This window comes from Salmo trutta, chromosome 9 (genome assembly GCF_901001165.1).
Source record: "Salmo trutta chromosome 9, fSalTru1.1, whole genome shotgun sequence".
Classification (NCBI taxonomy): Eukaryota; Metazoa; Chordata; class Actinopteri; order Salmoniformes; family Salmonidae; genus Salmo; species Salmo trutta.
In genome coordinates this window covers 27,055,241-27,083,003 of record NC_042965.1, presented here as the reverse complement: position 1 = coordinate 27,083,003, position 27,763 = coordinate 27,055,241, and the positions used below count along the sequence as shown (strand labels likewise).

Here is a 27,763-nt window from a genome sequence, read left to right as displayed (position 1 = left end):
ACCCTTTATACAGAGGTTTCTACCTGGAACCAAAAAGGGTTCTCCTATGGGGACAGCCAAAGAACCCTTTTGGAACCCTTTTTCTATGTGTAGAGAGGACTGCGCTTTCTAATGAAGCTAGAGGCCCGGGGCAGTGGAAGACCATAGCTAAACTAAGTAGGGTTGGGCTGGGTTGTTTCTACTATCTCTATGTCCTGTCTATACTCTCGGCTGCTGAGGGAGGACAAAAGAGTTCATCCCCAATATTAGCCAGCCACTTACCATCCTCTCTCTGCTCAAAGTGTGTGGCCAGCTGCCGCAGAGAAAACGTTAGCTAACAAACATTATATTAAACAATATCTCACCCTCTTGTCTTGCAAACATGAGCAGATCATTTATTAAATGGCCTGCTTCGCGTTTCCTCATCGAACGTGCCTTATTGCTTCAGTACCGTGGTGTGCGGCGGGCTCATCCGAGCGTGGTCTGAAGTGATGGGTCCACAAATAGAAATGCCAGCCGAGGTGTAAGGAAGTGTCACCACGAGGTCACAGCCGCAGCAAGTCTGCATCTGTTTTGCTGATTTGTTGCGCAGCGCTGCTGATGGCAGAAGTTTACACATGGGAGGTGTAAAGGTGATGACAATCACACACTCGGAAAATAAAGATGGGAGGGCCCGTGCTGCAGTTTATCATTTAACCCTGACCCCCGGACGGTGTCTTCGGCTGGCCGGGGGAACGGCTGATAGAGCCAAGCGATCCTCAGATGGCCACTGAAATGATGGCCACTCTTCTGTTCTTTCTGAGTGGAGGAGGAAGAGGAGGAGGAGGCACTGTCTGCCTCTGCTGCTCAGGCTGCTCGGTGGTTAGGCACTAAACAGTTTTTATGCTTCAGAGACTAGATAAAAAGTATGAGGATTCAATGTAGTAAACCTAATATTCACTATCCTATCACTCTGTTTTGAAATAGGAAGCACAGCTGAGATGATAAATGAATAAAATAATATTGAACAATATGCTATGCAGCAGCATGACCAGACACAGCCCTCATAAACCACCTCCCAGAAAAGAGCTGTGACGGACACAAGGGACTTCTTAGTAATTGCTCCATTAGATGTTTGCTCCCTTATTGTTCCCTTAGCTGTTTAGTGCCGTCTCTCCAGCAGCACTATAGCTGGATCCATACTCAGTCAATGAACCACTGAGACAGCTGCACAGAGAGAGGCCTAATCACAAAGCCTTCAACTACAATCCCACTCTCTGTCACAACAGCCCTGCACCACCCACTGGCACTGACATGGATGACAGCCAGTGATAAGGATGATGGACAGGTGTTGGGTTTCCTGAAAGCCTGGCGGTGCCCTTTAAGGACAGGAAGACTGGCACTGCACTGGCATGACTGCATTGGATGCTACTATAACTGGGTTGTGATCGTTAGGGCACAAGGTAACAAAACATTTTAAAACGTACCTCTTGTCGAGAGTTGTATTGTATTAATAAACTTTTTGCAAGGGCAAACAAAAACAAGCATTTCGTATTGGACAAGTTAAGATAGAGCCTCCTGGTTTCACTCTGTTTCGGACCATTTTTATCCGTTTCATGCCTACTGAACATGCTCCAGGTGAAATTGCTAAAATATCTGGTCTGGGCCAATGTTCAGACGCCAAGTCCCCACTCAACACAGTGCAACTCTACATTGGAGCTAAGTTAATATTTCATGAAGAGCGAGGTCTTGCACAGAGCAAGCAGTTGTCTAATGAACTAATAGTCCCTATGAAAGGGGCAACCAGCAAACCACTCAGGGATTGTGTGACATATCAGCATTGACAATACAAGGGAACTAATTGTCCTTCTAGAAAAGACTGAATTGACTGAATCAATTTGCGTTTCTGTCTTAGAAAATTGATTGTGAAAAAAAGAGAGCATATTTAGAAGAAAAAAAAACACAGGACAAATGTAGTATGTTGTGGTCTGACATCATTTCCTGAACTGTAATATAAACCTAACAAATCCCTCCAGTTGATTTCCAGAGCAGAGGAGCGACCAGGAAGGTGCTGTGGCTTAGTCCCGTCGGCACGCCCACCTCCCTGCCTCTATAAATAGAACATGACAATGTCATTGTAATTTTAAATGCTATAAATATTGAAGAAGAAGAATTTATGGAATAAGGCCATTTAACAGGGTGTGTTTTTCCACTAGTGCATTGGCAGAGCGATGGACAGCTGCATTGCAGGCTGGGAATTCTGTAATAGCTTTTTCTCTCCCTGAAGCCAGCTTCCTGCCTTAAATCAAAAAAAGGCAATCTCTCTCAGTAATGGCTCAATTAATAATTAAACACGCGTCTTATCTCCGCAGCGCTCCCTCTATTTATTTTCATCTCTCTGACAGGGACTACTGCACAAACACCATTAGTACTATCAATAAAAGGAGCATCAATAACACACGCTTTCTCCAAAAACATCACGCAGCTCATAAGCTCTCCTATGATCATGAACAATAATAACTGAGAGGATTAATAAAGAAACAAACTCAAACATGATTTGGTTTTCCCACTGTTTGTTTTTCCCACTGTTTTCCCCCGGCTGGCGTTGAGGACACGACAGACAGCACAGGGAGGGAGAAACATATTAAGGGCTTGGGTATTCTGAAAGGATTTACTCCTGTTTAAAATGTAAATTGAATCAGGAAAACAAATGAGCTTTAGCGCAGGCTTGACAATAGCCACAGAGGTGGTAGTGTGGGGATAACATTAATGGTGGAACCATAGAAATATAATCATTCTATTCTATGGGCGGAACATCCAGCAGCAGGATGGTTCTTCTGGAGTGACCCAGCTCCCCATGACACAGCACACATACATTACTGTCTGTCTGTCTGTCTGTCTGTCTGTCTGTCTGTCTGTCTGTCTGTCTGTCTGTCTGTCTGTCTGTCTGTCTGTCTGTCTGTGGCCTGTGTGCCAAACGCCCAGACATAAGTGCTCTGTCAATACAGGCCATCAGGCCCTGATAAAGAAAGCATTTCCAGTGAGCTGTGCTTCGTCAAACCAATCTGAGTAGGTACCGCAGTGAGGTTTACCAGGCTTAGATTCCTCCCCAGTGACGGTTGCTTTTTATACAGCCCTCTAATCTGCCTGTGTAGGCTACAGAAAGCCCCTGCAGCCCTCCCTGTGTTCTCGCTACTACACATCCTGTCAGCCCCCAGCCAAGCCAAGCTGAGCCCCTCCAGCTAGCTCAGCACTGCCCCCCTAGCCCAGCTCTGCCCAACCCAGTCCGTCACTCTCTCTCCCTCCCCACCCGCTCCACTCCTCCACTCAGACTCAACATCCTGCAAAGCTGATTAGCTGGTCAAAGGGTCAACCTCTATTCATTATTTAATGGTGAAAACCCACACTGTGCCGCCACAGCGCTGAAGTTAGCTATACATCACAATGACCTGGCCAGTGGAGAGCCGCCTGGTTCATTACAAACACACTCTCATCTGCTGGTTCCCCCTGCCCCTGACCCACACCACCTCTTCTCCTCTCCGCTCTCTCTATTTTCCTTTGTGTATGCAGGAGTTATAACTGACTCCATTCTATAATCCTGAAGGCTGTGTGTGTGGAGTATACCCAGCCAGCAGAGCTGAAGCCATAGCCCTGCTATTGACATGCAGCAAACAGCAGCCTTCAGGAACAAAGGGCACTCGGCACCTATTGAGGCAGGCAGAGCTGCAGTGCAGACAGGCCGCTTGATTAGCGATTCGACGCGGGGACCCTCGGCCGTGTAGCACATAATGAGAGCTTAGAGAGCTACCATGAGCTCTTAGGAGGAAGGGGGGGGGTGTATTCATCCTTCAGCCCTGCAAGGAATGGATTCTCAACAATGGTACTGAGAATTCAGGATATGAAAAATACAAAAAATACTGAGAGCTATTCTGAATTCCACATTGTTTGTGTTATATGGTGTTTATATATTAACAGGTAAGGATAAACCAGGCTACATCCTCCACAAGGGAAGCTAAAGGGTTTATCCATTTGTTTATTTGTTTACCCTCGCATCAATTAAGCAAAATACTCTCTGACATCCTTGATGAGTTCATCCCTACATCCAATTACAGTGGCGTCCACCTCTGTGACTCTAGCAGTAGTAGGCTAAAACATGTCCCACCTTTAACAGTGGCCACAGTGAAAGTTAAATGGTGAGTCAATTGTGTGTGGTGGTGGTGGTGGCAATTGTGTTTTTTCCTTCTGCTCACACTCCTCCTTCCTTTGTTCCGCTCGCCTAATCCAGTATGTGTGGGCCGGTAAGTTTAATGGAAACAATTTATTAAGTCCAGCTTAAAATGCCATCTGCTGTTCATAAGCCTCCCAAAGCCGCTAAGCTTCTGGTTTCGCCTGGAGCTCGCTGTGTTCACGCGTACTGTAATGTGTTGTTTAAAATGAGCACAACAGGTCAAAATTAATCAGGATTACAAGGGCACAAATCCACTTCAGAAATGGGTTTTCACCAGTCTTTCTCCCCCACCTATCCCAAGATGTCCCAGGTTTGCCTCAAGGACCAAAATAGGTTCGTCGAGCCACTCACCGGAAAACCCCGGGAGAGACAACAGAGCCAAAATGGACTCCCAGGCACAGAGAGAGCGAGTGAGAGAAAGTGAGAGAGGGAGAGAGAATGTGAGAGTGAGAGAGTGGGAGAGAGAGAGAGTGCTATCCTCTCAGACATTTCCTCTCACTAGGGTCTCGTGTTTCCAGTCTCTGGTAGGTAGGTGGTAAGTCACTGCTTTTCAAAAGGAGCTCTGCTTGAGTTTCATAACAACCCAGAAAGTATGTTTATCCTCTCTTGGTGGCAGGACCCATACGTGCTCAGCTGCTACATTTAGCTTTTTATTCGCCTTCCAAGAACTGAAAAAAGTCAACTCTGAACTGCAACCAGATCTCTTTCAAAAAATACAACGTCCCAAAGCTCCGCAGAAGACTTTAAGACTTCACACAGTTTCTCCTTGAACATACCAACCTACAGGAAATCAATAATTCTCAGGAAGTTCACAACGAAGCTAAAGAGAAACAACTCTGATAGTTAGGTAACATCCGTCCTGTATACAGTGGAGGCTGCTGATCGGAGGACGGCTCATAATAATGGCTGGAACGAAGCGAATGGAATCTAACACATGGAAACTATATGTTTGATGTATTTGATACCATTCCACTAATTCAGCTCCAGCCATTACCAGGAGCCATCCTCCCCAATTAAGGTGCCACCAACCTGTGGTCCTGTACCATACTAGAGCTAGCTAGTAGCTACCGGAACCAGTTCTTACATAATCATTGGAAGTACTGCAGCCATGCACAAAGGACTCCAAAGAATAGGTAGCCTAGTGGTTAAGAGCATTGGGCCAGTGACCGAAAGGTCGCTGGTTCAAATCCTTGAGCCAACAAGCTGAAAAATCTGCTGCTGTGCCCTTGAGCAAGGCACATAGCCATAATTGCTCTGGATAAGAGCCTCTGCTAAATTATGTAAATGTAGTTGAAGAATACTGTTTACTACTGCATAGAGGCTGTGAAGGTAGTAATACAGAAAATAAGAAATGCTCTTGCAAATTCTGAGTAAAAAACACATTTCTGAGTGTTACTCAAGACCACATCACATTTGCATTATTGTGGTTCACTGCCTTCAATGAGCTAACCTTTTTTTGTACATAATGTTTCTGCCATCGTTTTCTATGACCGAAAATATCTTCTGGGGATTTGGATGAGGATTTCTACTGCAATGAGTCGGCGGTGAAGGACATACTGCTCATCTCGGACAAGGCCCAAATCCCAGACACTTGAAAAAGGCAGAGGCAGTGTTTTAGAGGCTGGTGTGTGTGATACTCGACGAGACTATGTCGGCAGGTGGATAAACCGCCTGTACCCTACGTTCTACTGGCGAACGTGCAATCACTGGAGAATTAACTTGTTGAGCTCCATTCGAGACTATCCTATCAACGTGATCTGAAAAACTGTAATATCCTATGTTTCTCAGAGTCGCGGCTGAACAAGGACATGGAAAATATATATTGAGCAGATTTTTCTATACATCGGCAGGATAGAACGGCAAAGTCAGGTAAACTCAAGGGAGGTGGTGTGCGTGTCTATTTGTTAACAACAGCTGGTGCGCAAACTCTTATATTAAGGAAGTCTTGAGGTTCTGCAGTGACCGTACGTACATATCCCAAGTAGAAGTCATGGATTACAGGCAACATTTGCACTGAGCTAAAGGTGCCGCTTTCAAGGAGCAGGACACTAATCCGGAAGCTTATAAGAAATCCTACTACACCCTCCGACGCACCATCAAACATGCAAAGCATCAATACAGGACTAAGATCAAATCCAACTACACCGGCTCTGACGCTCGTCGGATGAGGCAGGACTTGCAAACTATCACAGATTACAAAGGGAAACCCAGCCGAGCGCTGCCCAGTGATGCAAGCCTACCAGACGAGCAAAATACCTTCTATGCTTGCTTCCAGGCAAGCAATGCCGAACCATGCATGAGAGCACCAGCTGTTCTGGACGACTGTGTGATCACGCTCTCCGTAGCCAATGTAAGACCTTTAAAGAGGTTAACATTCACAAGGCCGTATAGCCAGAAGGATTACCAGGACACGTACTCAGAGCATGCACTGACCAGCTGGCAAGTGTCTTCACTGACATTTTCAAACTCTCCCTGACCCAGTCTGTAATACCTACATGTTTCATGCAGACCACCATTGTCCCAAAAACGCTAAGGTAAACTGTCTAAATTACTATCGCCCCATAGCACTCACATCTGTAGCCATGAAGTGCTTTGAAAAGCTGGTCATGGCTCACATCAACACCATCTTCCCAGACACCCTGGACCCACTCCCAGCAGATCCACAGATGATGTAATCTCTATTGCACTCCACACTGCCCTTTCCCATCTGGACAAAAGGAACACCTATGTGAGAATGCTGTTCATTGACTACAGCTCAGCGCTCAACACCATAGTGCCCTGCAAACTCATCATTAAGCTAAGGACAACTCCCGGGACCGAATACAATGGTGGTAGGCCTGACAACCAACAACGATGAGACAGCCTATACGGAGGAGGTCAGAGGACCTGGCAGTGTGGTGCCAGGACAACAACCTCTCACTCAACGTCAGCAATACAAATGAGCTGATTGTGGACTACAGGAAATGGAGGGACGAGCACGCCCCCATTCACATCGACTGGGCTGTAGTGGAGCGGGTTGAGTTCCTCTGTCTCCACATCACTAAGGGTCTATCATGGTCCAAACACACCAACGTGAAGAGGGCTCAACAACACATATTCTTCTTCAGGAGGCTGAAAAGATTTGACACGAGCCCTCAAATCCTCAAAATGTTATACAGCTACACCATTAAGAGCATCTTGACTGACTGCATCGCCGCTTGGTATGGCAACTGCTTGGCCTCCAACCATAGGGCGCTACTGAGGGTAGTGCGTACGACCCAATACATCACTGTCAGAGGAAGGTCCTCAAATTTTTCAAAGACCAGCCACCCAGTCATAGACTGTTCTCTCTGATACCGCACGGCAAGCAGTACCGGAGCGCCAAGTCTGAACAGCTTCTACCCCCAAACCATAAGAGCGCTGAACAGCTAATGAAATGGTTACCCGGACTATTTGCATTGACCCACTTTTGCACTGGCTCCATGCACACTTACTGGACTCTACTACCCCCCCCACACACACACACACACTGACGCCACACAGACACACTTTCACATACGCTGCTGCTTCTCTGATTATCGTCGATCCTGACTGCCTAGTCACTTTGACCCCTACCTACATGTACATATTACCTAAATTACCTTAACTACCTCGTACCCCTGCACATTGACTCAGTATCGGTACTCTTTGTATAAATCCTCGTTATTGTTATTTTATTGTGTTACTATTTCCTTTTTCCCTTTTGCAAATTGTTCTTATTTTTTAACTCCGGCTTGTAAGTAAGCATTTCATGGTAAAGTTAAAGTTTCATGGTATACCTGTTGTATTCGGCGCATGTGGCAAATTACATTTGATTTGATTACTATGTTGGACTGTCCAGTCTTCTAATAGTCCTAAACCATTCCATCTATTTGGTGATGCTACCTCTCCTCTAATGACTAATACAAGGGAAGAAGTAAACATGCTCATTAGCACTTTCAGTGCTATACCAACTGTGTGTGTGTGTGTGTGTGTTTTTTTTATTTTTTTTATTTTTTATTTATTTCACCTTTATTTAACCAGGTAGGCAAGTTGAGAACAAGTTCTCATTTACAATTGCGACCTGGCCAAGATAAAGCAAAGCAGTTCGACAACATACAAAAACACAGAGTTACACATGGAGTAAAACAACATACAATCAATGATGCAGTAGAAAAAAAATAAGACTATATACAATGTGAGCAAATGATGTGAGATAAGGGAGGTAAAGGCAAAAAAAATGCCATGGTGGCAAAGTAAATAAAGTATGGCAAGAAAAAAACACTGGAATGGTAGATTTGTAGTTTGAAGAAAGTTAAAAGTTAAAATATAAATAATATGGTGCAAAGGAGCAAAATAAATAAAATAAATAAATACAGTAGGGGAAAAGGTAGTAGTTTGGGCTCAATTAAAGATGGGCTATGTACAGGTGCAGAGATCTGTGAGCTGCTCTGATAGCAGGTGCTTAAAGCTAGTGAGGGAGATAAGTGTTTCCAGTTTTAGAGATTTTTGTAGTTCGTTCCAATCATTGGCAGCTGAGAACAGGAAGGAGAGACGACCAAAGGAGGAGTTGGCTTTAGGGGTGACCAGAGAGATATACCTGCTGGAGCGCGTGCTACAGGTGGGTGCTGCTATGGTGACCAGTGAGCGGAGATAAGGGGGGACTTTACCTAGCAGGGTCTTGTAGATGACCTGGAGCCAATGTGTTTGGCGACGATGATGAAGTGAAGGCCAGCCAACGAGAGCATACAGGTCGCAGTGGTGGGTTGTATATGGGGCTTTGGTGACAAAACGGATGGCACTGTGATAGACTGCATCCAGCTTGTTGAGTAGGGTATTGGAGGCTATTTTGTAAATGACATCGCCGAAGTCGAGGATTGGTAGGATGGTCAGTTTTACGAGGGTATGTTTGGCAGCATGAGTGAAGGATGCTTTGTTGCGAAATAGGAAGCCAATTCTAGATTTCACTTTGGATTGGAGATGATTGATGTGAGTCTGGAAGGAGAGTTTACAGTCTAACCAGACACCTAGGTATTTGTAGTTGTCCACAAATTCTAAGTTAGAACCGTCCAGAGAAGTGATGCTGGATGGGCGGGCAGGTGCAGGCAGCGATCGGTTGAAGAGCATACATTTAGTTTTACTTGTGTTTAGGAGCAGTTGGAGACCACGGAAGGAGAGTTGAATGGCATTGAAGCTCGTCTGGAGGGTTGTTAACACAGTGTCCAAAGAAGGGCCAGAAGTATACAGAATGGTGTCGTCTGCGTAGAGGTGGATCAGAGATTCACCAGCAGCAAGAGCGACATCATTTATGTATACAGAGAAAAGAGTTGGCCCAAGAATTGAACCCTGTGGTACCCCCATAGAGACTGCCAGAGGTCCAGACAGTAGGCCCTCCGATTTGACACACTGAACTCTGTCAGAGAAGTAGTTGGTGAACCAGGCGACGCAATCGTTTGAGAAACCAAGGCTACTAAGTCTGCCGATGAGGATGTGGTGATTAACAGAGTCAAAAGCTTTGGCCAGGTCAATGAATACGGCAGCACAGTAATGTTTCTTATCGATGGCGGTTACGATGTCGTTTAGGACCTTGAGCGTGGCTGAGGTGCACCCATGACCAGCTCTGAAACCAGATTGCATAGCGGAGAGGGTGCGGTGGGATTCAAAATAGTCGGTAATCTGTTTGTTGACTTGGCTTTCGAAGACCTTAGAAAGGCAGGGTAGGATGGATATAGGTCTGTAGCAACTTGGGTCAAGAGTGTCACCTCCTTTGAAGAGGGGGATGACAGCAGCTGCTTTCCAATCTATGGGAATCTCAGACGACACGAAAGAGAGGTTGAACAGGCTAGTAATAGGGGTTGCAATAATTTCGGCAGATAATTTTAGAAAGAAAGGGTCCAGATTGTCAAGCCCAGCTGATTTGTAGGGGTCCAGATTTTGCAGCTCTTTCAGAACATCAGCTGAATGGATTTGGGAGAAGGAGAAATGGGGGAGGCTTGGGCGAGTAGCTGTGGGGGGTGCAGTGCTGTTGAATGCAGTAGGGGTAGTTAGGTGGAAAGCATGGCCAGCCGTAGAAAAATGCTTATTGAAATTCTCAATTATAGTGGGCTTATCGGTGGTGACAGAGTTTCCTATCCTCAGTGCAGTGGGCAGTTGGGAGGAGGTGTTCTTATTCTCCATGGACTTTACAATGTCCCAGAACTTTTTAGAGTTGGAGTTGCACGAAGCAAATTTCTGTTTGAAAAAGCTAGCCTTGGCGTTTCTAACTGCCTGTGTGTATTGGTTTCTAACTTCCCTAAAAAGTTGCATATCGCGGGGGCAGTTCGATGCTAATGCAGAACGCCACAGGATATTTTTGTGTTGGTTAAGGGCAGTCAGGTCTGGGGAGAACCAAGGGCTATATCTGTTCCTGGTTCTAAATTTCTTGAAAGGGGCATGCTTATTTAAGATGGAGAGGAAGGCATTTTTAAAAAATAACCAGGCATCCTCTACTGACGGGATGAGGTCAATATCCTTCCAGGATACCAGGGCCAGGTCGATTAGAAAGGCTTGCTCGTTGAAATGTTTCAGGGAGCGTTTGACAGTGATGAGTGGAGGTCGTTTGACCGCTGACCCATTACGGGTGCAGGCAATGAGGCAGTGATCGCTGAGATCTTGGTTGAAAACAGCAGAGGTGTAATTAGAGGGCACATTGGTTAGGATGATATCTATGAGGGTGCCAGTGTTTGCGGCTTTGGGGTTGTACCTGGTGGGTTCATTAATAATTTGTGTGAGATTGAGGGCATCAAGCTTGGATTGTAGAATGGCTGGGGTGTTAAGCATGTCCCAGTTTAGGTCGCCTAGTAGCACAAGCTCTGAAGATAGATGGGGGGCAATCAGTTCACATATGGTGTCCAGAGCACAGCTAGGGGCCGAGGGGGGTCTATAGCAGGCGGCAACGGTGAGAGACTTGTTTTTGGAGAGGTGGATTTTTAAAAGTAGAAGTTCAAATTGTTTGGGTACAGACCTGGATAGCAGGACAGAACTCTGCAAGCTATCTCTGCAGTAGATTGCAACACCGCCCCCTTTGGTCGTTCTATCTTGTCTGAAAACGTTGTAGTTAGGGATGAAGATTTCACAGTTTTTGGTGGACTTCCTAAGCCAAGATTCAGACACAGCCAGGACATCCGGGTTGGCAGAGTGTGCTAAAGCAGTGAATAAAACAAACTTAGGGAGGAGGCTTCTAATGTTAACATGCATGAAACCAAGGCTATTACGGTTACAGAAGTCATCAAAAGAGAGCGCCTGGGGAGTAGGTGTGGAGCCAGGCACTGAAGGGCCTGGATTCACCTCTACATCCCCAGCGGAGCAGAGAAGGATAAGTATGAGGGTACGGCTAAAAGCTATAAGAATTGGTCGTCTGTGACGTCCAGAATAGAGAGAAAAAGGAGCAGGTATCTGGGGGCGATAAAATAGCTTCAAGGTATAATGTACAGACAAAGGTATGGTGGGATGTGAGTACAGAGGAGGTAAACCTAGGCATTTAGTGATTATGAGAGAGATATTGTCTCTAGAAATATCATTGAAACCAGAAGATGTCATAGCATGTGTGGGTGGAGGAACTGAGAGGTTGGATAAGGTATAATGAGCAGGGCTAGAGGCTCTACAGTGAAATAAGCCAATAAACACTAACCAGAACAGCAATGGACAAGGCATATTGACATTAAGGAGAGGCATGCTTAGCCGAGTGATCAGAGGGTCCAGTGAGAATCAGACAGCTAGCCGGGCCATAGGTAGCAAGCTGGTGGAAGATGGGAGGGAGGTCTGTTTTTAGCCGCCTCGTGCGTTTCCGTCTGTGGGTTAGTGGGGTTCCGTGTGGAAGGGGGGACCTGTCCAAGTTGGCAAAATAGTTAGTTATAGTGGCCCAAGAAAAGTGTCCGACAGACCTATTCAGATCGCAGCCGAAAAGACAGCTAACGATTAGCTGGCCGCAGATGGGCGATCAGGTTACGTCGCGACGGAGGGGCCAGTTGGAACAACTCCCTCGGGCAGATAACGTCGGTGATCCAGTCGTGAAGACCCAATGGGGCTCCGCATCGGCAGTAAAACGGGTCAGGATAGGTGAGTTGTAGCCCAGGAGACACTTCAGCTGGCTAGCTCAGGAGTAGCCCACGAGTGGCTGACGGAATTCTTCAGCTGGCTAGCTAGCTAGCTCCGTAATAGTGTGTGTTAATTCCGAGACCGACGTTGCCAATAGTCACTCAGGTAGCAGCTAGTTAGCTGCAAGATCCAGGTGTAAATGTCCAGAGCCTGCGGTAGAAATCGAGGAAAGGAGAGAGAATAGGTCCGATATGCTCTGGTCTGAGTCGCGCTGTACAAAAACTGGCGATAGCTTTTCGAGCTAATGGATAGCTGAGGACAGCTAACCGTAGCTAGCTGAACTTCAACGTTAGCCAGTGAAAATAGCTAACCTCTGGCTAGCTTCTGTCGTGGAATTCAGATGAGGTAAATAATACTTTCTTTTTTTTTTAAATTGATGAGGCGGGTTGCAGGAGAGTGCTTTGAGGTTGAGTGTTTAGAATAAAAAAATGTAAAAAGATAAGTGAAGAAAAAAAATATGTAAATATATATATATATACACGGGACACGACAGGACGTCTGAACTGCTACGCCATCTTGGATCGAAAGTGTGTGTGTGTGTGTGTGTGTCTAAGTCTGTGTGTAAGTGCACCCAATCTCTGGGAGCCAATAGCTGTGCAGTCCCAATGGTCAGAGGCTGAGTGGAGAGAGGGTGTAGATTGGTCTAGAGATAGACTGGTAATAGACTGGTAATGGGTCACATAGATATTCTGTATGGTGAACTAGAGGACAACAGTCCTCAGGCTGCTCTGCATTCTACACACAGGCCTGGCTAACCCATACACACACTTACACACGCATGTATGAACCATACACACAGAAGACCTAAAACTAGGATACGTTACAGTACAAAACAACAACGTGTAATGGTAGCAACTAGCATGATAATAACTTCTCACTCATCACTTAATCAGATGATCCAGACAAAACCATCCCCCTGGCTTTTCCATTTCATCCTAATCCGGTGCCCTTCTTGCTGCCGGTGTCTGACTCACACACACACACACACACACACACACTCACTCACTCACTCACTCACTCACTCACTCACTCACTCACTCACTCACTCACTCACTCACAGTGGTGTTGATCCCAGCTGTGACAAACAAGCTCTGATGGGATTGCCCGGATCTGGCTGTAATTGTCCAGTCCTAATCTCTGGGCCAGCCTGATGTGCATGGGACATGGGGGGACTCACATTAGCAGGATTTCACCAAGACTCGCTTGCCCATTGACACAGCTAGGCCCTCTCCCGATTGGATGGGGGAGAGAGTCAACGTGTGTGTGTGTATATATATATATAAATACAGTGAGGGAAAAAAGTATTTGATCCCCTGCTGATTTTGTACGTTTTCCCACTTACAAAGAAATGATCAGTCTATAATTGTAATGGTAGGTTTATTTGAACAGTGAGAGACAGAATAACAACAAAAAAATACAGAAAAACGCATGTCAAAAATGTTACAAAATAATTTTCATTTTAATGAGGGAAATAACTATTTGACCCCTCTGCAAAACAAGACTTAGTACTTGGTGGCAAAACCCTTGTTGGCAATAACAGAGGTCAGACGTTTCTTGTAGTTGGCCACCAGGTTTGCACACATTTCAGGAGGGATTTTGTCCCACTCCTCTTTGCAGATCTTCTCCAAGTCATTAAGGTTTCGAGGCTGACGTTTGGCAACTCGAACCTTCAGCTCCCTCAACAGACTTTCTATGGGATTAAGGTCTGGAGACTGGCTAGGCCACTCCAGGACCTTAATGTGCTTCTTCTTGAACCACTCCTTTGTTGCCTTGGCCGTGTGTTTTGGGTCATTGTCATGCTGGAATACCCATCCACGACCCATTTTCAATGCCCTGGCTGAGGGAAGGAGGTTCTCACCCAAGATTTGACAGTACATGGCCCCGTCCATCGTCCATTTGATGTGGTGAAGTTGTCCTGTCCCCTTAGCAGAAAAACACCCCCAAAGCATAATGTTTCCACCTCCATGTTTGACGGTGGGGATGGTGTTCTTGGGGTCATAGGCAGCATTCCTCCTCCTCCAAACACGGCGAGTTGAGTTGATGCCAAAGAGCTCCATTTTGGTCTCATCTGACCACAACACTTTCACCCAGTTGTTCTCTGAGTCATTCAGATGTTCATTGGCAAACTTCAGACGGGCATGTATATGTGCTTTCTTGAGCAGGGGGACCTTGCTGCTTGGCGATCGTCTTGTAGCCCATTCCAGCCTTGTGTAGGTCTACAATCTTGTCCCTGGCATCCTTGGAGAGCTCTTTGGTCTTGGCCATGGTGGAGAGTTTGGAATCTGATTGATTGATTGCTTCTGTGGACAGGTGTCTTTTATACAGGTAACAAACTGAGATTAGGAGCACTCCCTTTAAGAGTGTGCTCCTAATCTCAGCTCGTTACCTGTGTAAAAGACACCTGGGAGCCAGAAATCTTTCTGATTGAGAGGGGGTAAAATACTTGTTTCCCTCATTAAAATACAAATCAATTTATAACATTTTTTTGTTGTTATTCTGTCTCTCACTGTTCAAATAAACCTACCATTAAAATTATAGTCGGATCATTTCTTTGTCAGTGGGCAAACACAAAATCAGCAGGGGATCAAATACTTTTTTCCCTCACTGTATATACATACGTATACACACATATATATATACACACACACACACACACGCACACACACACACACACACACACACACATCACTGTAATGTCTGGAGTGGTCCTTCTGAGTCTTTCTGTACTGTTTGTGTTCAAGCATAACACAGGCTGGGTCCTACTCTATCCAAGGCAAGCTGGCTTCTCTCTCTCCTCCAGAAAATTGCCCCATTTTACAGAAATAGCTGTCATGCTGCATCTGTTAATGGGTCTGGTTCCTGCCCTGGGGGGACATGACATGAGCTACATGCTGCTATCCTTCATCAGCCAGGGGACTGCCCTGACCTCCTCGGGCCTCCTACCATCCCGTTCTTCACCCCCCACCTTCCCTCCACATGTCTCCCCATTCAGCCTGAGAAGAGGTGCAGCACTCCCCCCACCTCCCCTCCTCCCCCTCGCCCACTCCCTCCCAGAGGGCCTGTGTTTATCTTCACTGAGAAGCTCAGTGCCCTCCCCCCTCCTCTGTCCTGTCGGCCATTACTGCCAAGCCTGCTGTCAGAAGTCTTGTATAGCCTGGGGGAACGTTCCCATTTGTGGATTGGAAGCATGTGGCAAGGAGCCTGTAAATCCACTCTAATGAGCATGAATATTGGTGTGGGAAGGGGAGATAGTAGACCTTTGGTTGGGTGTCCCAATACAGTTCCACATCCAGGCAAGAAAATATGCAAATATAGCTGTTCTGGTTTGTCCTCATTCAATTCAGAATCAGAAGACATAATTGGTATGTAATAAACTGTCTTGGTATTCATTGACATGTCATCTACAAGGATTATGGTGGACTACACAGGAGAGAATGGTTTGATTTGCCCATCCAAATGTAGTGTGAATATAGTAACCAACATCTTACCTTCGGGTGTAGTGGGGGAGAAGAGTTTCTCGGATCCTACTTCAGATACCTGGAAGACAAGAGGAAGGAGAAACATTAACAGTCTGGTAGTTTCCATACATGGGACACCTAGAGAATGTGACAAACGGCATTGCACTCATGACACAATATAGGAAGGGATTGGATCCTTCAAAAACATCAGTAAAAATTGTAATGTTTACAGACACACTCATTATATTGAATTGGATCCACCTAGATGGCTAACAGACATATTTCCAATGATCTACTGTAACCTATGTATATGAACACAAGTCTCAGGCCAAATACAGCTACTGTACCCTACATCACTCATGCATATCCAACACAGTGACTCCTTGACTTGTGTTCAATCTGCCTTGTTGAGAAGCAGCCCGTTCTCTGCACCTGACTGACTTCCTTATTCTCACCACATCCCTCTCTCTGAGCAGAGCTGAGCTCTCTGTCCAGACAGAGCCAAGGTAACATTAGGGGGCACTGTTGTGCCACCTGAAAGCCAGCCAGCCCACTCACACTCACAGCACAGGAGGTTGTCAGAGAGGAGAGGACAGCAAAGGAAAGAAGAGGAGAGGAGAGGAGAAAAGAAAGGAGAAAGAAAAGACAGGGGAACAAGGAGAAAGAGAGAGGTGAGAGAGAGGAGAGGGGAAAGAGAGGAGCAGAGAAAGAGGGGAGGAGAGGAGAAAGAGAGGAAAGGAGAGGAGAAAGAGAGGAACGGAGAGGAGAAAGAGAAGGGGGTAGTACCGTATGGTGGCTCAGCCTCTGCAGAATCTGAGCAGGAGACCATGTACAAAGACCATACACACAACACGACACAATGACAGCCACACCAAGCTAATGTTGCTCAATGTAAAGCGTAAATTAGAAATCCATTTCTTTCTCTATAACTATAATTCATAAAATATATTTTATTTCAATTTTCATATGGAATCATTACGTCTTTAAAACATGATTTTATGAGAAAATGTTAAATATTTGTTTTATCCAACTCTGGATGAATGACTATTATCATTTCCATCATTATAATTGTTCAGTTGAGAAAAGTTGTTTAAGGTCGAGTTCCTCCTGAGAGAAGGGCAAATTTCACACTGTGAGTAAGGGCCAGAGACAAAACGGAAAAAGGCATCTGACCATGAAGTGACAGCAAGAGACTTGTAGACTAAACACGGGTAGCTTTTTCCTCCCTGGTCAGTTGTATGTGGAGATTCTGGTAAACCTCTACAGAAAGAGAAACCTTTTTATTTGAACAAAAATACACATTGCACCGGCCGGCGAGACACAAAACTTTTAAACACAGCTCTGGAGTCGTAAATCGACCAGAAACAACCTGCTAATGTGCGAGATGGTGACAAAAGTATGCATGTAAAAGATCATAATAAAGATGAACTATGCAGAAATCACTCTGCCATTTCTTGGCTGCCAAAATTCTAATAGTTTGCCTAATTTCATTTTATGTGACAAAACAAGCAGTCTTTGTGTAGAGAATCATTGTACCATCTAAACTGCTGTGAAATATATTTTCCATAACCAAAAATATTGTATTTTCAGCTGTTTGAAGCTGGTGTACAAAACCAAAAGTAAAAGATGCAAAAACAGAACGGGAAGCATAGAAAAAGAGCACATAGAACAGATCTACTGCACTTAGACATGTGTTCAACGAGAATGAAAGATCTAACTTACATTTCTACATATTGTAGCTTTACATTTCTATGTGTATTTGGCCGGGTCGCCAAAAAGTTACATATTGTAGCATTAACACTGAACATCTTCCTCATCCTATGTAAGTCTATACACACTTGGTGTGAATCACCATTTCCCTACTCACCTCTTCCTCCCTGCTGGGACAGTTAAAACTGACCATATGCTAAAGCCATTGAGTCCCAGTGTCCTTAACTGCCATCATTGTAGTTTACGCTGCACAAAGGGAACATACACTGAACAAAAATATAAATGCAACATGTAAACTGTTGGTCCCATGTTTCATGAGCTGAAATAAAAGATCCCCGAAATTGTCCATATGCACAAAAAGCTTATTTCTCTCAAATGTTGTGCACAAATTTGTTTACATCCCTGTTAGTGAGCATTTCTCCTTTGCCAAGATAATCCATCCACCTGATAGGTGGCATATCAAGAAGCTGATTAAACAGCATGATCCTTACATAGGTGCACCTTGTTCTGGGGACAATAAAAAGCAACTCTAAAATGTGCAGTTTGTCACAACAAAATGCCACAGATGTCTCCAATTTTGAGGGAGCGTGCAATTGACATGCTGTTGCCAGAGAATTTAATGTTCATTTCTCTACCATAAGTTGCCTCCAATGTCGTTTTAGAGAATTTGGCAGTACATCCAACCGGCCTCACAACCCAGCCCAGGACCTCCACATCTGGCTTCTTCACCTGCAGGATCGTCTGAGACCAACCACCCGGACAGCTGATGAAACTGAGGAGTATTTCTGTCTGTAATAAAGCTCTTTTGTGGGGAAAAACTCCTTCTGACTGTCTGGGCCTGGCTCCCCAGTGGGTGGGCCCCCACCCATTCATGTGAAATCCATAGATTAGGGCCTTTTTTTATTGGCTGATTTCCTTATAATATAATTGTTGAAATTGTTGCATTTTGCATTTATATTTTTGTTCAGTATATGTAAAACAATGCTAGTGAATCAGAGAGATACAGAGAGACCTTCTTCTAAGACCTCCCAATCTAGATACTGCTACTGCCTTTACTGAACACTAGACTAGAGACACCCTCTCCTCTAATATCAACTATAACAGTGCTCCTCCAGCCTACAAAGTGCTCTAATAACTCTAACGCTTTAACTTCCACTCAATGTATGGTACAGTATGTTACTGTATGGTACTGTATGCTACAGTATGGTACTGTATGGGTACGGTATGGTACTGTATGGGTACGGTATAGTACTGTATGGTACTGTATGGGTACTGTATGGTACTGCATGGGTACTGCATGGGTACTGTATGGGTACAGTATGGTATTGTATGGTACTGCATGGGTACTGTATGGTATGGTAATGTATGGTACTGTATGGGTACGCTATGGTACTGTATGGGTACTGTATGGTACTGCATGGGTACTGCATGGGTACTGTATGGGTACAGTATGGTATTGTATGGTACTGTATGGGTACAGTATGGTATTGTATGGTACTGCATGGGTACTGTATGGTACTGTATGGGTACGGTGCACTTTCAGTGGAAGGAAGAGACAGAAGTGAATGCTTAGCTTCAGTAGCAGTGTTGTGGTGTTCCATTCCACCCTGTTTGTGGAGAGGAGTGGAAAGGAGAGAAAGACTGAGTGTTCTGCATTGCTCTCCTCCATTCTCCCAGAACCAGGCAGCTACAACACTATGCTCTTTGTTAGCTAGCACTCCACATTAAACGCTCCAGTACCAAGCCTCACCGCCCGCCCGCCTGAATCACTGGCTGCCCTGGAGGGCCTGTGTGAAAATATGGCACAGGAGAAATTAAGCTTATCAAGTGAACACGGGCGCTGGGTCGGGTCTGGGTGCTGGGAGTGGCACACAATGTCATGAAAACTAAATGGTTAGGTCATACTCTAAACAACTATAACAACCGTTTTGAACAAAGATGAAGAAAACAAACAACAAACTTATAGTATATTAAGACCTCTGTTTGTATGTGTTCAGTAAGGGCCAATTATGTAGCTGCCTAGTTGTTTTTATATTCCAACAAACGTAGCCGTTTCAACAACCAATGTTTAGGTCTAATGCTCTGTTTTGTATCCACCAACTCCACATGAGTCAGTCATATAATTCACAATTACAAGGCCAACTTACAAAGGCAGTTCTTAAAAAGGCACGTGAAAACAGGGCATGTATTTGGCATATAAAATGTGTTTATACTTCAGAACTTCTGGGTTAGCTTGGTCAAGTTTACATTTTTCGAGAGGGCTGTACTGTTGGCAGTCTCTGCGCCTGCGGTTGTGGTGTGCAGAGGTCATGTATAAACAAATTCTTCACACTCACTTTGTTGAGGGAGAACCCATGGCCATCATTAAAAAACACACTGGGAATGAAAGAGAAGAATGAGAGGAGAGGACAGGGGGCACCAACCAAAGGCCAGGTTTTCCAAAGGAAACAAGGAAATCTAACCATTTCAAAACGAAGGAAATTCAAGCCACATTGCTGGGAGACAAAAGCCCTTGGACTGGGCAGCAGGAAGCCTGACCTTTGCGGCCGTCTGCTATTTGAGCCTGATGCTTCAGGGCCTGGCCTTCTCTCAGGATAGCCTTTAGCAGGCCTCATCTTTCCTTCCTTATTTTATTCATTAGCCATGCTTTATGATTCAGCTTCCTCTGAGCCACACGGGCTCCGTGAGAAAACACGCTGCCTGCCTGCTGGAGAGAAAAAAAGATAGAAAGAGAGACGGAGGGAGGGAGACAACAGCTGTGAAATCCTCCTGTATCCTCGCCAGGCCCGGCGCAGGGAGAGAGAGAGGGAATGCGGTGGAGGGGGTAGGGGTGGAGGGGGTAGGGGTGTGAAATCCCACCAACGGAGTGCTAACTCCCCAAAGAGCCATACGCAGCACCATCATTCCGGAATTTAGGCAATGCCAAATTACAAATTAGACCACTGTTTGTTTTAAAAAGTCCCTCAACTTCCCAGAACACGTCTGACTTATTGGCTGCATAAACCTCCTGATAATACAGCACAAATAGAGAGGGAGGAAGGGAGGGAGAGAGAGAGAGAGAGGGAGGAAGGGAGATGGGGAGAGAGAACCACTACCCAGCATTTAGTGAGACATTTAGTGTAGTGGGGCATTAATGTTTGCTGTCACTGCTTAGAAATATGACAAATCGTTAGCCATTTGAAATGTCCACATCAAATTCCACAAAATTCGGCACAATGAAGCCAAATTAGCTTTAGTTCTGCAGCACGCTGGGTACCAAGGTTATCTCTGCAGCAGGCTGGGTAGTGTGGTTAGCTCTGCAGCAGGCTGGTTATCGAGGTTAGCTCTGCAGCAGGCTGGGTAGCGAGGTTATCAACAGAATGACCTTCATCCATGAATTTATGAAAGGCATTGATCAGTTAAGGATGTGATTTCAAAATGACAGGAAGGTCAGCAATTACCCACAATCAATTAACCTCATTTAGTGAATACTGCTGAGAGACCAATATCCCAGTGCTTAATATCAAACGATCTGTCCGGGCGCAGCCGTACCTTTGATCTAAAGCTCTTACTACATGCTTTGCATTCCTGAACACTGAGCTAGATATTTCATTCCTGGACTCAGCTAGATATTTCATTCCTGAACACTGAGCTAGATATTTCATTCCTAGACTGAGCTAGATATTTCATTACTGAACACTGAGCTAGATATTTCATTCGTGAACACTGAGCTAGATATTTCATTCCTGAACACCGAGCTAGATATTTCATTCCTGAACACTGAGCTAGATATTTCATTCGTGAACACTGAGCTAGATATTTCATTCCTGAAGACTGAGCTAGATATTTCATTCCTGAACACTGAGCTAGATATTTAATTCCTGGACTGAGCTAGATATTTAATTCCTGAACACTGAGCTAGATATTTCATTCGTGAACACTGAGCTAGATATTTCATTCCTGAACACTGAGCTAGATATTTCATTCCTGGACTGAGCTAGATATTTCATTCCCGAACAATGAGCTAGATATTTCATTCCTGAACACTGAGCTAGATATTTCATTCCTGGACTGAGCTAGATATTTAATTCCTGAAAAATGAGCTAGATATTTCATTCCTGGACTCAGCTAGATATTTCATTCCTGGACAGAGCTAGATATTTAATTCCTGGACTGAGCTAGATATTTAATTCCTGGACTGAGCTAGATATTTAATTCCTGAACACTGAGATAGATATTTCCTTCCTGGACTGAGCTAGATATTTCATTCCTAACACTGAGCTAGATATTTCATTCCTGAACACTGAGCTAGATATTTCATTCCTGGACTGAGCTAGATATTTCATTCCTGAACACTGAGCTAGATATTTCATTCCTGAACACTGAGCTAGATATTTCATTCCTGAACACTGAGCTAGATATTTCATTCCTGGACTGAGCTAGATATTTCATTCCTGAACACTGAGCCAGATATTTCATTCCTGAACACTGAGCTAGACATTTAATTCCTGAACACTGAGCTAGATATTTAATTCCTGGACTGAGCTAGATATTTAATTCCTGAACACTGAGCTAGATATTTCATTCCTGGACTGAGCTAGATATTTCATTCCTAACACTGAGCTAGATATTTCATTCCTGAACACTGAGCTAGATATTTCATTCCTGGACTGAGCTAGATATTTAATTCCTGAACACTGAGCTAGATATTTCATTCCTGAACACTGAGCTAGATATTTCATTCCTGAACACTGAGCTAGATATTTCATTCCTGGACTGAGCTAGATATTTCATTCCTGAACACTGAGCTAGATATTTCATTCCTGAACACTGAGCTAGATATTTAATTCCTAAACACTGAGCTAGATATTTAATTCCTGAACACTGAGCTAGATATTTCATTCCTGAACACTGAGCTAGATATTTCATTCCTGGACTGAGCTAGATATTTCATTTCTGAACATTGAGCTAGATATTTCATTCCTGAACACTGAGCTAGATATTTCATTCCTGAACACTGAGCTAGATATTTCATTCCTGAACACTGAGCTAGATATTTCCAAATGGTGGAGAAAGAGGAGGAGGAGGGGGGAGTATAATGTGTGTGTGGTGGTCAGGGAGGAACAAGACAAAACCATAACAAAATGGCAAATAAAAAACCCAAGCGGAAACCCTATTCCCAGTCCCTGTCAAAATAATCTCTGGGTACATTTTGTACAGAATAGAACTGCAAAATCGTTTGACTGTTAGACTGCAGAAGATGAAAAACAAGCAATGCTGGAGCTGTGTTATTCTGTTGTGATTCCAAACCCACAAACATTCACATCCGCCTGTTTGTATTTTAGTCATTTAGCAGATGCTCTTATCCACAATGACTATCCAACTAATCCCTTTGGGAAGCATGTAACAAAACAAAGACCCATTGACCACCATTGACCAGCTATGGCCAATAATACTCCATCCAACGGCATGCAGTGGATTTAGCTGAGAAAGGCAGGGGAACAAACCTACTGAATTTCATCCATGGGTCGATACTGATCATGCCTTATTGCCTCTGCTCTACCTCCTAGACAAAGCCAATCATGATGCATTATATTCCCTGTAGTGGTGTACATGGGTTATGTTTGATGCATGAACCATTCAGCCATATGTCCTCCAACATCCCCCTGCATGCCTCCCATGGTACAAGACCTACCACCATCCATCCATGGGGATGGGAGAGGAGAGGAGTGGGAAGGAGAGGCAGGGAGGGGAGGGTATGTTACTACAGGGCTGTTCTGTCTGGACTATCACCAGGGAGGGCACTGCACTGGGCGGCCATGACATGATGCAACACTGCACTTCACAGGGCAGCCAGAGAGGGAGAGAGAGCAGAGGGAAAGAGAGAGAGACCCCAGTGGGGGGTGACTCAGAAGGGGCAAGCTGGCTGGCACAGACAACCAAGCTCTCAATTACCCTGGCAGCAGCCCCACTCTGTCCCTGCCCACCCGCCACCTCCCACCTCCCCTCTCACCACCACACACTGTGTTAATTTGCGGTCCGGTCGGTGTTTCATCACTGTCACCCTGCTCTGACAGCTCCTTTCCTCCTCCTCTCCTCCACTGTCAGCAGCCCACACCCCTCCATCCTCCTCCACCCACCCTCATTCATCCTCCTTATAGCTCTTCTGACATTAAGAGCTGGGACCGGGTCCAAAGCTGGCATTTACGTAACAATCATGTCAGGGTAGCCACTGCTTTGATAAATATTTTCATCCGCACCCACTCAGGCCTTGAAGTACACCTCACCCTCTAACCCCAATCCTCTTTCTCTTCTTGCTTGCTCGTTGTTTTTGCCTATCTGGGCCTGAATTCAAGTGTCTCTGAGTAGGAGTGCTGATTTAAGATCATTTTGACCTTTTAAATTATATTGATTAATATTACATGTACAGGGGGGACCTGATCCTAGATCAGCACTGGTATTTGGAGACGTTTGATACATAGAGCCCCTGACTGTCTAGTAGCAGGAGAAACCGAGACGTCAGGCGGTGGGTCTTGTGATACAGCAGCCAACGTGAGGGTGGATCTGAGACTACTGTGCCTGTTGCTGTGTTCAGCCATGCATAACAGGCCTGGCTGCCTGAATGGCACAGCAGATTAATGATCTCCCTCCTCGCTCTGCGCTCGTTTCTCCTTTTTTTACTCCTCCTATGATCCACAAACTTAATGACCTCCCGAGAGGTCGTTTATCATAAGATGCAGAGCATTTCCCCCACACTGTCAGGCAGATAGGCAGGGTTAGCAGGGATGGAGGGGGCTGGAGGCTGGAGGTAGGGCAGCCCACCAGTCAGAACAGGTGTGGGACACCTCCCCACATACACACCCAGAGGTGTTGAGAAGACTGAGACAAACCAGAAAGCATTAGATATAGCCTCCCTCACTTAGAGCATTATTAACATATTAATGCATTCCACCGAGTGACCGTGCAAAATGGAGTCATCCCCCCGCGCAGGCACGCACCCTCCTAACCCCCTACCCCCCTTCACACACACACACACACACACACACACACACACACACACACACACACACACACACACACACACACACACACACACACACACACACAGAACAGCACAGCACAGCACAGCTCTTTGTATTTAGCCCCCCAGTGCCATTTTCACAGCCAGCCATGCTGTGTGTGTGTGTGTGTGTGTGTGTGTGTGTGTGTGTGTGTGTGTGTGTGTGTGTGTATATATATGTGTGTGTGTATATATGTGTGTGTGTGTGTGTGGGGGGACGAGTCCCTGGCCTTGCATTCCCTAGCAACAGCAGCGGGTAAGTAAATGCAGAGAGAGAAAGAGGGGCTTGAGCTTTGTGTAAAATATGACCCTGCGTCTCAGTTACCACTATCCCTTCTCCCTTTTCCACCCCCACCACCCCACCCCACCCCACCCCTATCCTCCCCGCTCTTGAGGAGCAGTTGCTAGCCCTTATCATGTCCTCCCGTCGGTTTAGTATACAAATTAGCAGTCTATCAGGGGAGTGCAGGGGCCCGTTTCATCAGCAGGAGAAGGGCAGAGGCACGCATTGCATTAAAGCCCCATGCAGCAAGAGACAGGCAAGGTCACAAATCACAGAGGCAGCAGCTCCCTGGGGCGCCACTAGGGCCGCAGTAACCAGATAAGGAGAAATGAGGAAAACGGACATGACATATTTCACAGGACGCTCGCCCCAGACCCATTCTACTACCTGGAGGGGGAGAGAGGGAGCAAGAGGGGGGTGACAAATGAAAACCTCAACCCAGGAAAGAAGAGAAAAAGAAGGACTGAAGGAAAAAGAAAAAAGAAAGAAGGAAGAAAGAAAAAAATTTGATTTGAAAAGGCAGGAAATGACAGAGTCAAAGGTGCCTAAATCAGATTACCGGATACATTTCCAGGTGAATTAGGGAACTGGGATGAGCTATCAATGCCAGTTAAGTGAACCTGTGCATTGATATTCCTGTTTCACATTTCAACAGAGATAAACCGCTGAGAACGGCATTCATTAAACAGCATAATGCACCAAGCCACATGCTAAATTGGCCTAATAAAGGAAAGACAGACAAAATCATCTAAGCTATCACTATCCATTTAACTCAATTAGCCCCATGCTGAATCTGAACCTAAAACCTGCAGATAAAAAATGAGGATAATATGTGGCTAGCTAGGCTAACTCCTCCCTGGCCATGTCTCGTATAACACAGAGAGGGGTCACACAGAGATAGTGTTATCTACCATGCAAGGTTAGATAACGGTCAGTGTGGCACAGTTATCGTACTGTGATAAAGGAGTCCTGGTGTAGCCTGGCTGTTACTAAGGATGAAGGTCTACATAGCCTGGTAGGAGGGCATGGCGGCGGGAGATATAGCCTGGTAGAAGGGTATGGAGGAGGGAGATATAGCCTGGTAGGAGGGTATGGAGGAGGGAGATATAGCCTGGTAGGAAGGTATGGAGGAGGGAGATATAGCCTGGTACGAGGGTATGGAGGAGGGAGATATAGCCTGGTAGAAGGGTATGGAGGAGGGAGATATAGCCTGGTAGGAGGGTATGGAGGAGGGAGATATAGCCTGGTAGGAAGGTATGGAGGAGGGAGATATAGCCTGGTAGGAGGGTATGGAGGAGGGAGATATAGCCTGGTAGGAAGGTATGGAGGAGGGAGATATAGCCTGGTAGGAGGGTATGGAGGAGGGAGATATAGCCTGGTAGGAAGGTATGGAGGAGGGAGATATAGCCTGGTAGGAGGGTATGGAGGAGGGAGATATAGCCTGGTAGGAGGGTATGGAGGAGGGAGATATAGCCTGGTAGGAGGGTATGGAGGAGGGAGATAGATGGTAGAAAGATGGTAGAAAGATATAGTCTGGTAGGAGACGGTAGGTGGTAGAAAGATATAGTCTGGTAGAGGACGGTAGGGAGATATAGTCTGGTAGGAAATGGTAGAAAGATATAGCCTGGTAGGAGATGGTAGGGAGATATAGCCTGGTAGGAGATGGTAGGGAGATATATCCTGGTAGGAGATGGTAGGGAGATATATCCTGGTAGGAAATGGTAGAAAGATATAGCCTGGTAGGAGATGGTAGGGAGATATAGCCTGGTAGGAGATGGTAGAAAGATATAGTCTGGTAGGAGACGGTAGGGAGATATAGCCTGGTAGGAGATGGTAGAAAGATATAGTCTGGTAGGAGACGGTAGAAAGATATAGTCTGGTAGGAGATGGTAGGGAGATATATCCTGGTAGGAGACAGTAGAAAGATATAGCCTGGTAGAAGATGGTAGGGAGATATAGCCTGGTAAGGGATGGTAGGGAGATATATCCTGGTAGGAAATGGTAGAAAGATATAGTCTGGTAGGAGACGGTAGGGAGATATAGCCTGGTAAGGGATGGTAGGGAGATATATCCTGGTAGGAAATGGTAGAAAGATATAGCCTGGTAGGAGACGGTAGAAAGATATAGCCTGGTAGGAGACGGTAGAAAGATATAGTCTGGTAGGAGACGGTAGAAAGATATAGTCTGGTAGGAGATGGTAGGGAGATATAGTCTGGTAGGAGACGGTAGGGAGATATAGCCTGGTAGGAGATGGTAGGGAGATATAGCCTGGTAGGAGATGGTAGAAAGATATAGTCTGGTAGGAGACGGTAGGGAGATATAGTCTGGTAGGAGACGGTAGGGAGATATAGCCTGGTAGGAGACGGTAGAAAGATATAGCCTGGTAGGAGCTGGTAGAAAGATATAGTCTGGTAGGAGACGGTAGAAAGATATAGTCTGGTAGGAGATGGTAGAAAGACATAGTCTGGTAGGAGACGGTAGAAAGATATAGTCTGGTAGGAGACGGTAGAAAGATATAGTCTGGTAGGAGATGGTAGAAAGATATAGTCTGGTAGTAGGAGACGGTAGAAAGATATAGTCTGGTAGGAGACGGTAGAAAGATATAGTCTGGTAGGAGACGGTAGGGAGATATAGTCTGGTAGGAGACGGTAGAAAGATATAGTCTGGTAGGAGACGGTAGAAAGATATAGTCTGGTAGGAGACGGTAGAAAGATATAGCCTGGTAGGAAATGGTAGAAAGATATAGCCTGGTATGGGATGGTAGGGAGATATAGCCTGGTAGGAGATGGTAGGGAGATATAGCCTGGTAGGAGATGGTAGGGAGATATAGCCTGGTAGGAGATGGTAGGGAGATATAGTCTGGTAGGAGACGGTAGAAAGATATAGTCTGGTAGGAGACGGTAGGGAGATATAGCCTGGTAGGAGATGGTAGAAAGATATAGCCTGGTAGGAGA

General features: G+C 45.4%; 1 protein-coding gene across 5 annotated transcripts in view; it reads right to left on the bottom strand.

Annotated features, from left to right (window-relative positions):
• Window positions 1-27,763, bottom strand: part of fbrsl1 (fibrosin-like 1) — a 139,184-nt gene that overhangs the window by 36,869 nt on the left and 74,552 nt on the right. For all 5 annotated transcript variants that reach the window (XM_029763300.1, XM_029763301.1, XM_029763299.1 and 2 more), the window contains exon 2: window positions 15,808-15,856. The gene's annotated coding sequence lies outside the window, so the exon portion shown is untranslated. The remainder of the gene's footprint in view (window positions 1-15,807; window positions 15,857-27,763) is intronic.